A 13261-nucleotide genomic window follows, 5' to 3' on the forward strand; every position below is an offset into this window, starting at 1 on the left:
GCTTCTTGCATATGACTCCTTCCTTCTAGATTCAGCTTCCTTCTTACTGAAATACAGAATTTAGCACCAAAGGCTATGAGTAGATTTATAACAGTTTTATTTGTAATAGCCAAAAATGGAAACAACCAATCACTGAAGGTCAGGGGTTAAACAAATTGCGGTATATCCATATATGGAATACTAACCAGCAATGAGAAATGAGAAAGAATAAACCATTGATACATGCAGCAAATTGGGTGGGTCCCAAGGGCATTATAGGGGTCTATTTATATATCATTCTCAAAACAACAAAATTATAGAGATGGAGAACAGGTTAGTGTGTGTCAAGTGTTAGGAATGGTTGGGAGGATGGTGATGTGTGTGACTATAAAGGGATAGCATGAGAGAGATCTTAATGGTCATGACAAGATAAAGATCTTGATTACAGAGTGGTTATATAAATCTACATGTGATAAAATGACATAGAACTTGACATATGCATAGTAACAATGTCAAATTCCTCATTTTGATGCTGTACCGTGGTTATATAAGCTGTAATCATGGAGAGAAACTGGGTGAAGGATACACTGGAATTCTCCGGTCTTTACACACCCTTTTCATTTTTTGAAGAGATGTGCCTTCTCCCTTTCCCAATTCTTAGATTCTAGGCATCCAGCAGCTTCATTGGAGGAAATGTTGTTCAGCTCCTTTCCACAGATGGGGATGTTCTCCTAGGCTCTAGTAAAGACTTTAAGCCAGAACCTAGATCTCTCTCTGGCCATACTTTTGGTTTTCAAGTGAGCATTGAAACTGAGCCTCCAGCCCAGAGGGTCTATATTTATAAGGCACCTTCTACATCAGCTTCTACTTACTGTTTTCTTCCTTTTGGGCACCTGAGAATTTCTTTCCTTTAAATCTCAGCTATGCATTATTTATTGTTTTGTGATATTTTATTCAGTCTTCTTGGTGTTTTTAGCCTGCTTGGGGTAAGGTGGGGGGAATGACTCATGGGATGGGGAGATTATTTCTATTAGTTTCTATTGTTGCTCTGCCATGCAGTTTATGGTTGTGTTTCTATATTCTCTTAGTGGACTATGAGTTCTTGAAAATGTCAGGGACCAGGACAAGATTTTTCATCCTAGTTCTTACACATAGGAAGTGCTTATACACATGTGTGTTGAATGAATGAATGAGTGAGGGAGTGAATGGGTGCGTGACTCTTTAGAGTTCCATGGAAGAGAGCCCAAGTGTGGTATTTTTAAGTAAGATAGTTCCCGAGATTATTTTTATTGACTTTAAAGGATGTATGTCATTGTGGTGCTTTGTGTAACATAATTCCTTTAAATACAAGTGCATGTGATCTGTAATATTAATTTAGAAGACTTAAAGAAGCAAATAATGTGTTCAAAGAAAAACAAGGCATTTAAGGATGATTCAAGAAGTTATTTCCCCCGCTCCCTTTGTGTTCCTCACTGTCCTTTTAGGATTTTAGAATTAAGAAACTGGGCATTGATAGGAAGAAGGTATAATATTTCAGATACCCATTGTCAAATTGCTACAGAGCTTAGAATTCACAGGGATCTTCTGGGGCTGAAGGGGGCCTAAGCCAGAGAGAAGTGGCTACACCTTTCAGCATCCCCCCGCCCCCTGATTGGGGCACAGTTGGAGACACTTTGGTTTTGCTGTCAGACTGCTCTGCCCAGATTGATCAGAAATCCTACCCCTTTCCCAACAAGCTGAGTAGATAAGTGCCCTAATATGTCTACCTCCGGTTCTTCAGTCAAGAATGGAGATAGTCATGGTACCTATGAACTTGTTGACAAGATCTTTGAGACCCTCACACATTAAGAAAGCCTGGACTTTTTTTTTTTTTAACAATTCCCTTTCTACAAAAATATGAATAATACCACAAATTTTGGTATACTTAAAATTTTCCTTCAACAAATTAATGGCTTTACCACCTGCATAGTAATTATGCTATTTACAAAGTTATTACAGGTTTTATAAAAAAATATATGATTTCATAGTGTCATGTAGGTAGTGTGGTTAGGGATGGAGCAGGGGGTTTAAGCTGGCAGAATTGTGCTCTTTTTTGGTCTTTGACTGTCCTGATAACTTTGTTCAAAGATTACATCAGAAATCCAAATTTGAGGTCACTGAGGATTATGAGGTCATAGTGGATACTGAGCCTAGTAATTAATTCTCCAGTCCTGACTATCTCACATGGGTTGAGAAAGGCTCTAAGTTTGCTCTCTCCTAGTAAGTTCAGTTCCCAGAGTGGAAGGGCCCCTCTTTCAGGACCCCAGATACAGGGTGATTGTGAACCCAGAACTGGGACAGTGCCCTGGCTGACTGACCCCTTGTACTGTTAGGGAATGTGCCCTGCCCAGCTGTTACTTTTCCAAACAGGTGCTCTCCATGAAGGAAACTTAAAAGTAATGGTAACTTATGGCTATGGGCTTCTCCTCCACTCAGGCACTGGAGACAGGAAGGAACCATGGCTCAGAGCCATCACCAAATAATATCTAGAATGACACGGCTTGGCTGGGAACTTGAAGCCATCAGCATGCCCACCTCCTTCCCACCCTCTGCTGGGTCCCAGTGACCATGAGCAGAGAGGAAAGTGTACCCATTTTGTGTGACTGACCCTAGCTGTTTGAAAATGCCTTCTGTGTGTCTCTGAACTCAGCTTCTAAGGATACATAGCACGTCTTAGGTACACAGACAGAAGATAATGGAACACAGAAGGGAGCATGCATTTATTTCTAAGTCATTTCTAAGGCCTGGGTTTATTTAGAACTTTTGTGATTTTCACCAATTCATTTGACCTCTGTGGCCCTCATTTTCTTCATCTGTAAAGTGAGCCTGTACCATAGGAGAGGCTTAATTTTGTTTGTTTGTTTTGTTTAAAGCATCAGAGACTTTTCCACAATATCTGATAGTTAAAACAGAGATATGGAAAGTTGTTCCTGTTGAAGAAGGGTCTAGAGCCCTGTCCTCTTGTCCTCTCTCCCTCTAAAGCCTCTGATGTTGCTCTATAAAATTACCCCCCACAAAATCCAGTGGGCATAAAAAATATCTAAGGCATACCCGAGTATAACATTCTGGGACTCAGGGGCTCTGGTCAAGAAGGACACTGGGGTAGCCATTTATTCTCTCATACTTGGCCCTGTGACCGTGGGGCTGGCTACGAGTCTCCTGAGTATGCTAGTCTATGTCTGTGTAAGCTCACATGTCCTTGCTTCAGGATACAGGATGTGGCATGGCTGGGTGCTTCTTGCAAGAGCTTCTACATCCTGTGAACGTGGGGTCTCTACCTGCCAACTGCTGAGATGAACCAGTAATCCTTTCAGAAAGCACAGGCTTTTATCAATGAGGAGGATTCAAGGCTTGTTTTTTTTTTTTTTTTTTTTTTTTTTTCCTTTCCTCCAAATAACACTCCCACTGTTCAGGCTTAAATACCAAAACCTTATGGTTTGCAGAATCAGTGCCAAGAAGTCAATCATCAGTGAAACTGCAAAGATAATAGCTCCTATTGATCAAATCGGGAGAAGAATGGTTTGCCCTCCTGTAGAGGTCAGGGAAGATAAGGGCTGGAGTTTTATAAAATACGCTTGATTTGCCTAAATTGGGTAAAAATGCATAAAAGCACTTAATGTTCTTAAGAGAACTGGTGACCAATTCGGGGAAAACCTCACAAAAATGAAAAGATTGGCTTAGATTAGTAGAGCATGAGAAATACAGAGTCTTTCCTAAAAGCATGGAGAATGTGTTATTTCAAACCTAGACAGTGACATAACCGCTAACTGGAGGATGTCTGCTTAGAGGGTGGCTATTATCTGCTTTACTAGACCAGGAGGAAGGCACAGAAGATCGTGGAGGTCCACTCTGTGCTGGACAGTGTACAGGTCCACTTTGGACCATAATCTAATGTAATCCTTACCACAATCCTGTGAGGTGGCTTTTATTGTCCCCATTTTATAGATGAGAAAATAGAGGCCAAACGTTTTTAAGTAACTTGCTCATGATCATGAAATTAGTATTTTAATCTAGGTGTGTGCTTCCATTAAATAGTCTACTATCTCCTAATTGGCCCATATTAGTTTGTTCTTACCACAATAATTTTACACAAAGAGATGTTGCTAGCAGTTATTAAATGTACTTGGAAATATCTTGTCCTTTTGCCATGATGAGGATGTAGGAAAGAAGCTGAATCCATTAATGGAGATCCTACGTGGACAAAGCTGGTGGTTGTGCCTCTCTAAAGCTGCTACTGACTGTGAACTCCATGGAGTGCAAGTTGAGAAGTACTGAATTTTTCTCACATAAAAGTCAGCCTTCCTTTTGGGGGAGGGGAAGCCTATTAACATTTTTTGTGAGGGAGTATTACTATTACTACACTTTGCACAGAAAATAATCGGCCTTTCTTTTAAAAAATGTGGCCTTGGAAGATATTTTTTAGGGAGGTTATTCATATTTTAAAATATTTTATCTGTTTTTATGATCATTTTATCTGAAAAGCTGAACATGTGGTTATCTAAAGGAATAAATCTTGAGACCGAGAACAAAATTCCTCAGAATCATCACAATCACTTAATAAGCTTGTGAATTGAAATTATCGTTGCCTTAGTCCAAGAGCAGAGTAGTCATTAATGTCCAGAGACACATGGGGAACAATTTTGCCATTAGCAGTGCCAAGAATCTATTCATTTGTCATCGGTCCCAAATTATATTCAATCAGCAATTCAAACTCAGGTTAGAAAAACCAAGTGACATCGGGCTAACTTTCTATAAAATTAATACTGTAAAATGAAACCTGTATTTCTGGCAGTGTAACGGTGAGCAGCAGTAAGATGAAGCTATGAAAATGTTGAATGTAAATACTGTCAAGGTCGATCTTAATCCCACCACTTCCCCACCTTTTGCTTCCTTGCCTGAAACGCTGCCTTGGCTGCCATGCTTCTATTCCCCAGCTCCCTGAAGTCTGGGTACTGGAGTGCTTGATGAACTCTTTTATATGGTGAACCGCAGTCATCCATAATACAGCAAACAAGGGGCCATTATTCAAAGAGCCAAAGTGGGTGGCGGCAGGATTGGGGTGAGGGTAGAGCTGTGGTTGGGGTCGTTCATGGAGGGCCCCCAAGTGTAGGCAGTTAGATCCTCCTCGTGGAATCACCTGCACGAATTATTCATTCGCAGGACAAATGGTTCATCGCGGGCAGAAGCACTGTGGTTTTGGGTGAAGCATTTTTCCTATTTGGGATACTTTTTTCTTTTTTCTTTCATATTTTGGAATCTTAAGTGCTTTCAGGTTCCTGCCATACTGCCCATCTAGCTTCAAGTCCCCTTTAAAGAAGCTCTGCTGTTTTTAACTCAGGACATAGGAAGGGACTGGGGCTGTTTGGGTTGGAGTTCTTCGACTTTCTTTCCTAGGTGCCGCTTAGACACGGAAAGAGGCAAACCCTAGGAGATCTGCACAAAGCAAACAACCCCTTTGTCTCTGTTGTGTGTGACAGGTTGATCAGAGACGCAGTAGACAAACTAAAAGTGGGCCTTTGCAAGGTCTCAGTGGGTAAACATCCTGTTCTTGGCAAAGTTCACTGACTATGGTGTGTGGCTTCTATGGCTAAGTGGCAGCCAAGCCCCATCAGTAAATAAGGAAATGGTAGAAAATATGCTTATCTAGGTAAAAAGGTGAAGCCAGAGAGAGAGGCAAGATGAAAAACAAATCAGGTTTCACAGAGTTGAGTACCAGGTAGCATGAGCTATGAGGAGGTGTGTGGGCAGTAACAGAGCTGGATCTGAATCCCAGTTCTTCCACTCACTAAAAAGTTCACCCTGCATTTCAGAACCATTTTTAGTGGCTGCCTAGAGCACTCTGTCAAAAAGACCCTAAGGCAAGTCCCAGGTTTCATAGGCAAAAGGAGCCATACTTGATTAAAGAGGTCTGCACTCGAATGAAGGAAAGGGAATTGACAGCATGGGTGCCATCTCTCTCTCTCTCCTTCTTTTTAAAGAGATTTTATTTGTTTATTTTGAGAGAGAGTGAGTGCGCACAAGCTGGGTGAGGAGTAGAAGGAAAGGGAGAGGGATAACAGACTCCCCACTGAGCGAGGAGCCCAACATGGGACTGGATCCCGGGACCTGGAGATCATGACATGAACTAAAGTCAGACACTTAACTGACGGAGCCGTCCCAGTACCCCTGGGTGCCATGTATCCAATGTCACAGGCTCTGAGTTCTCTGAGATATTGCTCAGTACTATAGTTCTGTAATACTGTGTGTGTGTGTGTGTGTGTGTGTGTGTGTGTGTAGCCTAAGAGAAGTTAGTGAAACCTTATTAAAATGTGCTAGTAGGACAGTGTTGTCACTTAAAATTTCAAAAACAGTAAAAATATAATTTGTATATTTCAGTCTATTACTAAAGAATTTTTATATCTCCATAGTATATTGTACCCTGTAGATTATTGATCTTCATGTTTGCTTTAATTAATGGTGGTTTTGAAAATTGCCTTTTAAATTGAGTTGCCTTGGTTGACTCTCATATTCAAATACTTAGGTTTCGTTTGTCTTGACTATAAGCTTCCACATAGAGACAGATTTCTCTACTAATAAAAATCCCATCAATTCACAAATACAACAAATAAAATCAGCAATGTAGCTCTCATTTTCCATGGAAAGACTATTGAATAGTCTAGCAGTGGTCTTCTAACGAGAAAAAGAAAAGTTGATGTTTGACAATGTTTGGTCATTTCTGCAGGCTTGAATTTTTTTGTTCATGAAATATTTGTATTTTAATTTTCAAGTCCATGTTTCAAAGAAAACAGGCTTGCACGCTGGTCTGCCGATTCTTCCCCTGGATAGCCTCCGTAAATCAGGAGCCTTCCCCGGGTATTCCTGCTTAATAAGCTCTGGGATTGCACTGGTCTCTCTCCCAGGGCAGGGCGTTTGGAAGTCTCCCATAATGCTTCTAACAGCCCATAAGTTACTTATATATTTACACTCACCCTGTCTTTCTCCCCTCCCTTCTTTTTCTTTCCAGAAACAGAGTTGTCAGTCACTGCTGAGTTAGTGCCTACCTCATCGTGGAACATTTCAAGTGAACTCGACAAAGGTACACAATGGGGATGCATAGGATGGGGGGAGGAAAGTGGGGGAGGCATGAAACTCCATTTTTAATCCTGGCTTGCAACTCCATTTTTAATCCTGGCATGGCCTTCTTTGAAATCAACTGCTTTTTAGATCCTTAGAAAGTGGCGGGGGCCAAAATAAATCCCTTACTTACTTTGTGATTATTTAACATTTAATTACTTGGAATTCTATTATTTCTGGGGAGGGTTTTTTTTTCCCCCCTTTTTCCTTTCCCTTCTTCCTCTAAAACGTTCCATATGGTAAAAACGCTTCAAGATGTGAAATAGGGTTGTTTCTGACCTTCCTGACACCGCATCTAGTGGATCTTATTTAGGGGATTTGATTCTGCCTGGGCCAGGATTGATCAGAGCTGTTTGCTGGGTGACCTTTTCCAGCGAGTATTTGATGTGCTTGCAGAGTTCAGGGCAGAGTGTTTGGAATGTTTGTAATTGCCTGTGCGTACAGATGGCGGCTTCCTGCGTGCACGTGGGGAACAGGTTCCTGCTGTGAAGTTGTTGTAGTATTAATTAAGCTCTGCCATACGCTAAGCACTGGCTACTCCATAGAGATCCCGTGTCCTGAAATGGTAAATCGAGACAGTCAAAGCCCCTGCAGGCTGGCTCATCCCACCCTCCCGGGCTTGTTTCCCTTTCCTCCCCTTTATGTCTCTTTATGCATCACCAGCAACATGTCTATTTCTTTGTATTTACCCTGTGCTTTTCTTTCCCTAGCTTTTGCCTAAGCTGTTCTTTCCAACGGAATCACCCCCTTTTTTCTTTGCCACTAACCCTTCTCTGCCTTCTGCATGCCACAAATTACTTATTCTTCAAGACCGAGAACAAATTCTCTATTAGCCACAGTCTTATCTAATCCCTCAGCAGGAAGTGACCTTTCCTTCTTTGGAACTTCCATAGCCCTTTCCTCTGCTTCTTTTCGCATTTTCTGTGTTACATCACGGTGATTTATATACCTGTCTATCTCATTCTGAAGCTTGAAAGTTCCTTGTTAAGTAGGATTTCTGTTTTGTCCTTGGTCTTTGTCTTTGTCTCCATCACCCAGTCTAGGACAGACTCTTGTTCATAGGAAATCCTCAATCAGTATGTGTGGAATAATGAATCACAACTTATCTCAGGACATATACATGGATGGGCACATCTGTATCTCTATGTGCAAATACATTCAACAAAATTACTGAGTTTCTGCTTTAGTTCAGGTATGATTCCAGGTTCTGGGATTATAGTGACAAAAGCTCAAAAGTCACTGTGTCAGACAACTTTGATAATCAGCTCTCTTTGTCAGCCTATGTGTTCCCTGGGAGTTGTATTTTCTTCCTGAAGCGAGAGCAGCTTATAAAACAGTAATAGGCAAGGTTATGTTGGTGGTTATACTTTGTTAGGCATTTTAGGGTGGTGGGATGATGTGAGATATCTTTTCACCTTAAATGAGAGGGTATTTAAAATAATTTTCTCTTGTCAATTTTATTTTGGACATTCTTTTTCTAATTTAGGATGAAAACAGGGACTGTATGTTATTCTCTCCATGTCCAGCACCAAGCCCCATGCCTAGGAGGCAGTGGATTTTCAATAAATAGTTATTATTTTTTTTTGTAATGTGAAAGAAGACGTAAAGCCCGCTAAATGTCTGCTCAGTACCCATTCTGTGACAAGCACTTTGCTAGGTGCCTTCAAGAATCTGAACATAATTGGCAAGCTCCTTATGGCACCAGCAGTAAAAATGATATCATTGTACACACATGTTTTGATCAGGTTCCGGTTATGGCTATAAAAGGACATAGCTACATGCAGTCACGGGGCGAGGCTGCCAGGCTTTGAACTTCTACCAGACCAGCACGGTAATTAGCAGTGGGTGCACTTCAAGAAAAAAGTAGTGTCGATAGCTATGAACCTACTTGCTAAAAAGCTGGTCTAAGACAGACCCCCCGCTTTTTGTTTGTTCAATTTGGCCTTCCAGAGGGCATGGATGGCTTTCCAGAGATTCTTGGTGTTATATTTCTCTAGAAGAAAATTAGTATATGGCCTTCCATTCCCATTAGAATGAGAAAGAAAGCTGATTAATTCTTTCATTCATTGATCAGATCTTTTTTGCTTCCTACTCTGATCTGGGCACCGTCTGAAAAATTAGTATTGAAAGATGAATGAGACAAAGGTCTCCGTCCTTCCTGAACACAGATCCAGGTGGGAAAGACTGATATCTAAGTGTTTAATCAAAGCCTTCTGGTCATTTTGATAGATTTCTGTCAAGGGACATTCCCCCCTAATTACACAGAGATGCTTGTGGAAGGATGCAATGAAAAAAATTCACTGACAGGCTGATACCCCAAAAGAGAAATCTCCAGGTGCCAGAAGAGAAAGCTTCATGGTCGGTAGAGCAATGATCAGCAAGAAGGAATTAAATAAAAGGTTTTATAAAAATATGGGAAATGTGTATGGTTCTCTGGGGCTAGAGTTTCAATATCCCATGGAGATGACAACTGAGGCCATAAGAAACAAGTTCATTGCTTAGACTGTCAGTGAGGGATGACTGAACCGAGCAAGAAAGGCCAGTTCTACTGAGGGTGTGGTGTGGAAGTCTATGAACCACCCTAGGTTGTTGGGATCAACCAGGGGAAATACAGACCCCAACCTGTGTTACATGGGGCTTGGGGGTTGGAGTTCTTCTCATGTCATACACAAGCTACAAACTGAGAAGTGAATGTAAAAACTTGGTCTGGAATTGATTAAACTCTGAGATCCTGACTGGGGACAACGTAAAACCAACTCACAAAATGTCTCGACATCCCAGTGCCTATGGCGCTCCCACCAAAAATGAAATTTTTAAAAAACCATAACCACTAAATAACAACAGCAGATTCCTACTGAGGTTAAGTGTACTTTTAAGAAGTATAGTACGTGCAAAAGAGGAATAAAAGAAACCCAGCATTAGCAAGAGTTGGTAGACAAAACACAGAGGAGGAGCTCAGGCCTTTGAAACTAAAGACAATAGACCGATTTGAGAAAGAAAATATGTTTAAAATGTCTCATGGGAAGAATAAATTAATAAAATGTCTCATGGTGAAGAGGAAATGGAAACCTTAGGGCAAGTACAGGACTAGATGATAAAAAAAGAAGATTTTAAAAGAACCAAGTAGAAATTCTAGAACTGAAAAATAGAGCTATTGAAATTAAAAGCTCATCAAACGGGTCAAACAGTAGATGCATTCAGCTGAAGACAGAAATGATGAAATGAAGGTAGGTTTGAGATAACATGGTGGTTAAGAGAATGAACTCTAGGGCCCAGGTGACTAAGTTTGAATCCTGTATCTACTGCCTACATTCTGTGTGACTTTGGGCAAGCCACTCAACCCATCTGTGCTTTGGTCCCGTATCTTGTAAGATGAGATAACAAAAGTAATTACCTCATCTGGTTGTTGGGAAAATTGACCTGGTTTGCAAATCTGATAAACTAATTGGAGAATAAGAAGTAACAGATGTTTTTGGTTAATATGATTATTACTTTGGGGTTTATTGTAAAAAAAAAAAAGTCATAGGTACTTTGGCAGGCATGTGGGGAAAGCATATTTTCGAGATTTTAGATCCTGTTCAATCAGCCCGTGTCCGCAGCTTTTCCATCCTGGCCTTCCACACCTGTGTGTTCACCCACACCAGCACCACACTCAACTTGATAAGCAAGGTTCTCCATGGTCTTACCCCCACGCTGACTCCTCTCACCTCATCCCTTCCCCCATACTTTATACTCCATATGTTTCAACAACCTGCCTCTAATTCCCTAAATGTATCGCTCTGTTTCTAGTGTCCGTACTTTTGTTCATGTAGTTTCTTCTGAATGGATTGCCTTTAACCTCATTCTCCTCCTGGCTAATTCCTTCTTTACTTAAGACCACCTCAAGCATTCCCTCAGTGCTCCTAATGGGTACAGTGCTGAATACGACAGGCAGTGTTCCTGCTTTGCTGGACCTTGCATTCTGGAGAGAGACAATGAGTGAGTCCTTTTATCAGTTCGATTGACCATGCCATTAACAGTGTCCCTAGACGCTTCATATATGGGGTACACATCACCCCATGGCTATCCTGATTAGGATCCTTACCATGCTGTATTGAAATTATCTGCTTCGTGCCTGCCTGTTTTAAAGCCAGGGACTCTGTGGTCTATAAGTGTGCTCTTATTGCCCAACAGTGTCTGGCATGTAATAGGAAACATGGCGCTACATTGTTTGGGTTCCTATGCTGGTTCTCAGCTGCTGCAAGTGAATACCTACTATGTGCGAGGCACTGGCTAAGCATGTTGCATGCATCATTTGAATTCATAGCACCTTGTATGGGAGAACAGACCAGCTACTAAGGCTCATAAGGCTCATCAGGCTTGAAGGAGTTGACAGAAGGGCACCAGTAGAGAGTGGCAGTGCCAGGATCCCACCAAGGCCTCCAGGCCAAGTCTAGGGATCCACATCTAACATGGCAGCTGATTACATGTGTGTTCCTAGACCAACCTCCTAGGAGCGACTTCGTTACAAGCAGGAGCAATAGAATAAGCCCCGCCCTTGGTGTTCTGTGACGCCTTTCTCTTCACCCAGCTGCTCCGTTCCACCCATCAACCCCACCCTGGTTCCCCAGCCTCACTCAAGTCCTGCTTTTTCTGTTAAATGAGTCCAGTCAGTGGCATTAAACAGTTACCTGTTTATCCTTTCCAACAGGAAATGAAATTGAAAAGAGACAAGGCCACCCGGGAAGGGCCGGGAAGAGCCGTTGAAAGCTACTATTGATGGAGCATGGGGGTAATTTCTGAAACAAATGCTTCAGAACCAAGTACTTCTAAAATAAATGGATCTACAGGGGCCCAACCTCAGCTTCCCCATTGGGGTTTGGGGATGGGGTGTGATGAGGGCCTCTTTCCCCTTCTTCCATTTTCAGTCACATGAGGTCTCAGAGGTTCTCTGTAGAAAGCCAAATGTTTCTTTTGGAGAAAGGACTGGAAATTGCACCCGTAGGTAGCAGAAAGGGAGGGAGCCTCCTACTTAAAAAAATACTGAGGCTTGCTTCCAACTTCAAATAATTCCCTGTGCTAACAGACTAGATTTGGGGGTATTTTTATCCTGCCTTGCTTTTTTAAATGGAGACCTGGTTTTCTCTACTTGCTTAGAGCTATACACATAGTAGGGAAGTGTATGGTGTGGTTCTTATGAGCATGAGCTCTGGAGTTACTATGACTCTGACCTTCCTTTCTCACCTCTGGCATGGGAGCATTTGAATCTATCACCTAAGACTTCTCCTGGCCAAAAAAAAAAATCTATGGGCCACACCTGAGTGTTGTGGAAAGGGCATCTGATTGCATGGTCATAACAGACAGTTACATGCTGGCCTCAGTCCCTTAGCCCACCTTTTCCCTGAAAGCTTGACTGTTAAGAGCTGTGACAGGGTCTCTGGTTCAGGAATGGTTGCTTCCTCTTGTCCCCTTTTCTCTGTCACTGGATTTGTCCTTGGCACTTCAGGAGTCTGTTTAAATGATATTGATGGGCCTATAGCTTGGAGCTTAGTTTACACTTAGCCCACATGGGGTAGCTGGATCCTTTTCTTGTGCTCCTGGTTGTACGGATTTGGAGCAGTGGCAGTAGGGGAAGGAGCTACGTAAGGAAGAACTGAAGAGCAGTCTTCCTGGGACTGGGGTCATTGAGAGCTTATCCATTCAGTGTCCCATGTAGCTGGTTGGAGGAATTCCTGGTGGAATTCCTGGGGTAGCCCTGTGATGTTTAAGACCGCCTCAACTCAGTAGGTGTTGACCTTCCTCTGCCCTTTGAGGTCCTTCTAGATGGACTTAGAATCAAATTTACATGAGACAGAATAACAGGAGAAAATCAAATTTCATAGGCATATTTATGGGGAATCCACACCGACATGAGATTCCAAAAACAATGAAGCATTATGAAGCTTATCTAAGGAGAGAGGTAGGGCCTGAGAATACGAAGGGGGAGGAAGGCTCTTGTGTAAGACCAAGAAAGGAGACAAGGTTGCCCTATTATGCAGATAAGCTTCTTAGGTAAACGGAGTTTCTGTCTGTAGCTCTCTTCCAGTTGCAGGCTCTCCTTTCCAATGTTGAGTTTAGGCAGTTGAGAAGCAGGGAAAGAGCTTTTCCTGTT

General features: G+C 42.0%; 1 protein-coding gene across 1 annotated transcript in view; it reads left to right on the plus strand.

Moving 5' to 3' along the window:
- The window catches only part of ROR1 (receptor tyrosine kinase like orphan receptor 1), a 412387-nt gene that overhangs the window by 227063 nt on the left and 172063 nt on the right, over window positions 1-13261 (plus strand). Inside the window, exon 2 of the mRNA XM_044238375.1 lies at window positions 7022-7093. The gene's annotated coding sequence lies outside the window, so the exon portion shown is untranslated. The remainder of the gene's footprint in view (window positions 1-7021; window positions 7094-13261) is intronic.

This window comes from Neovison vison, chromosome 2 (assembly GCF_020171115.1).
Source record: "Neovison vison isolate M4711 chromosome 2, ASM_NN_V1, whole genome shotgun sequence".
In the NCBI taxonomy this organism is placed as follows: domain Eukaryota; kingdom Metazoa; phylum Chordata; class Mammalia; order Carnivora; family Mustelidae; genus Neogale; species Neogale vison.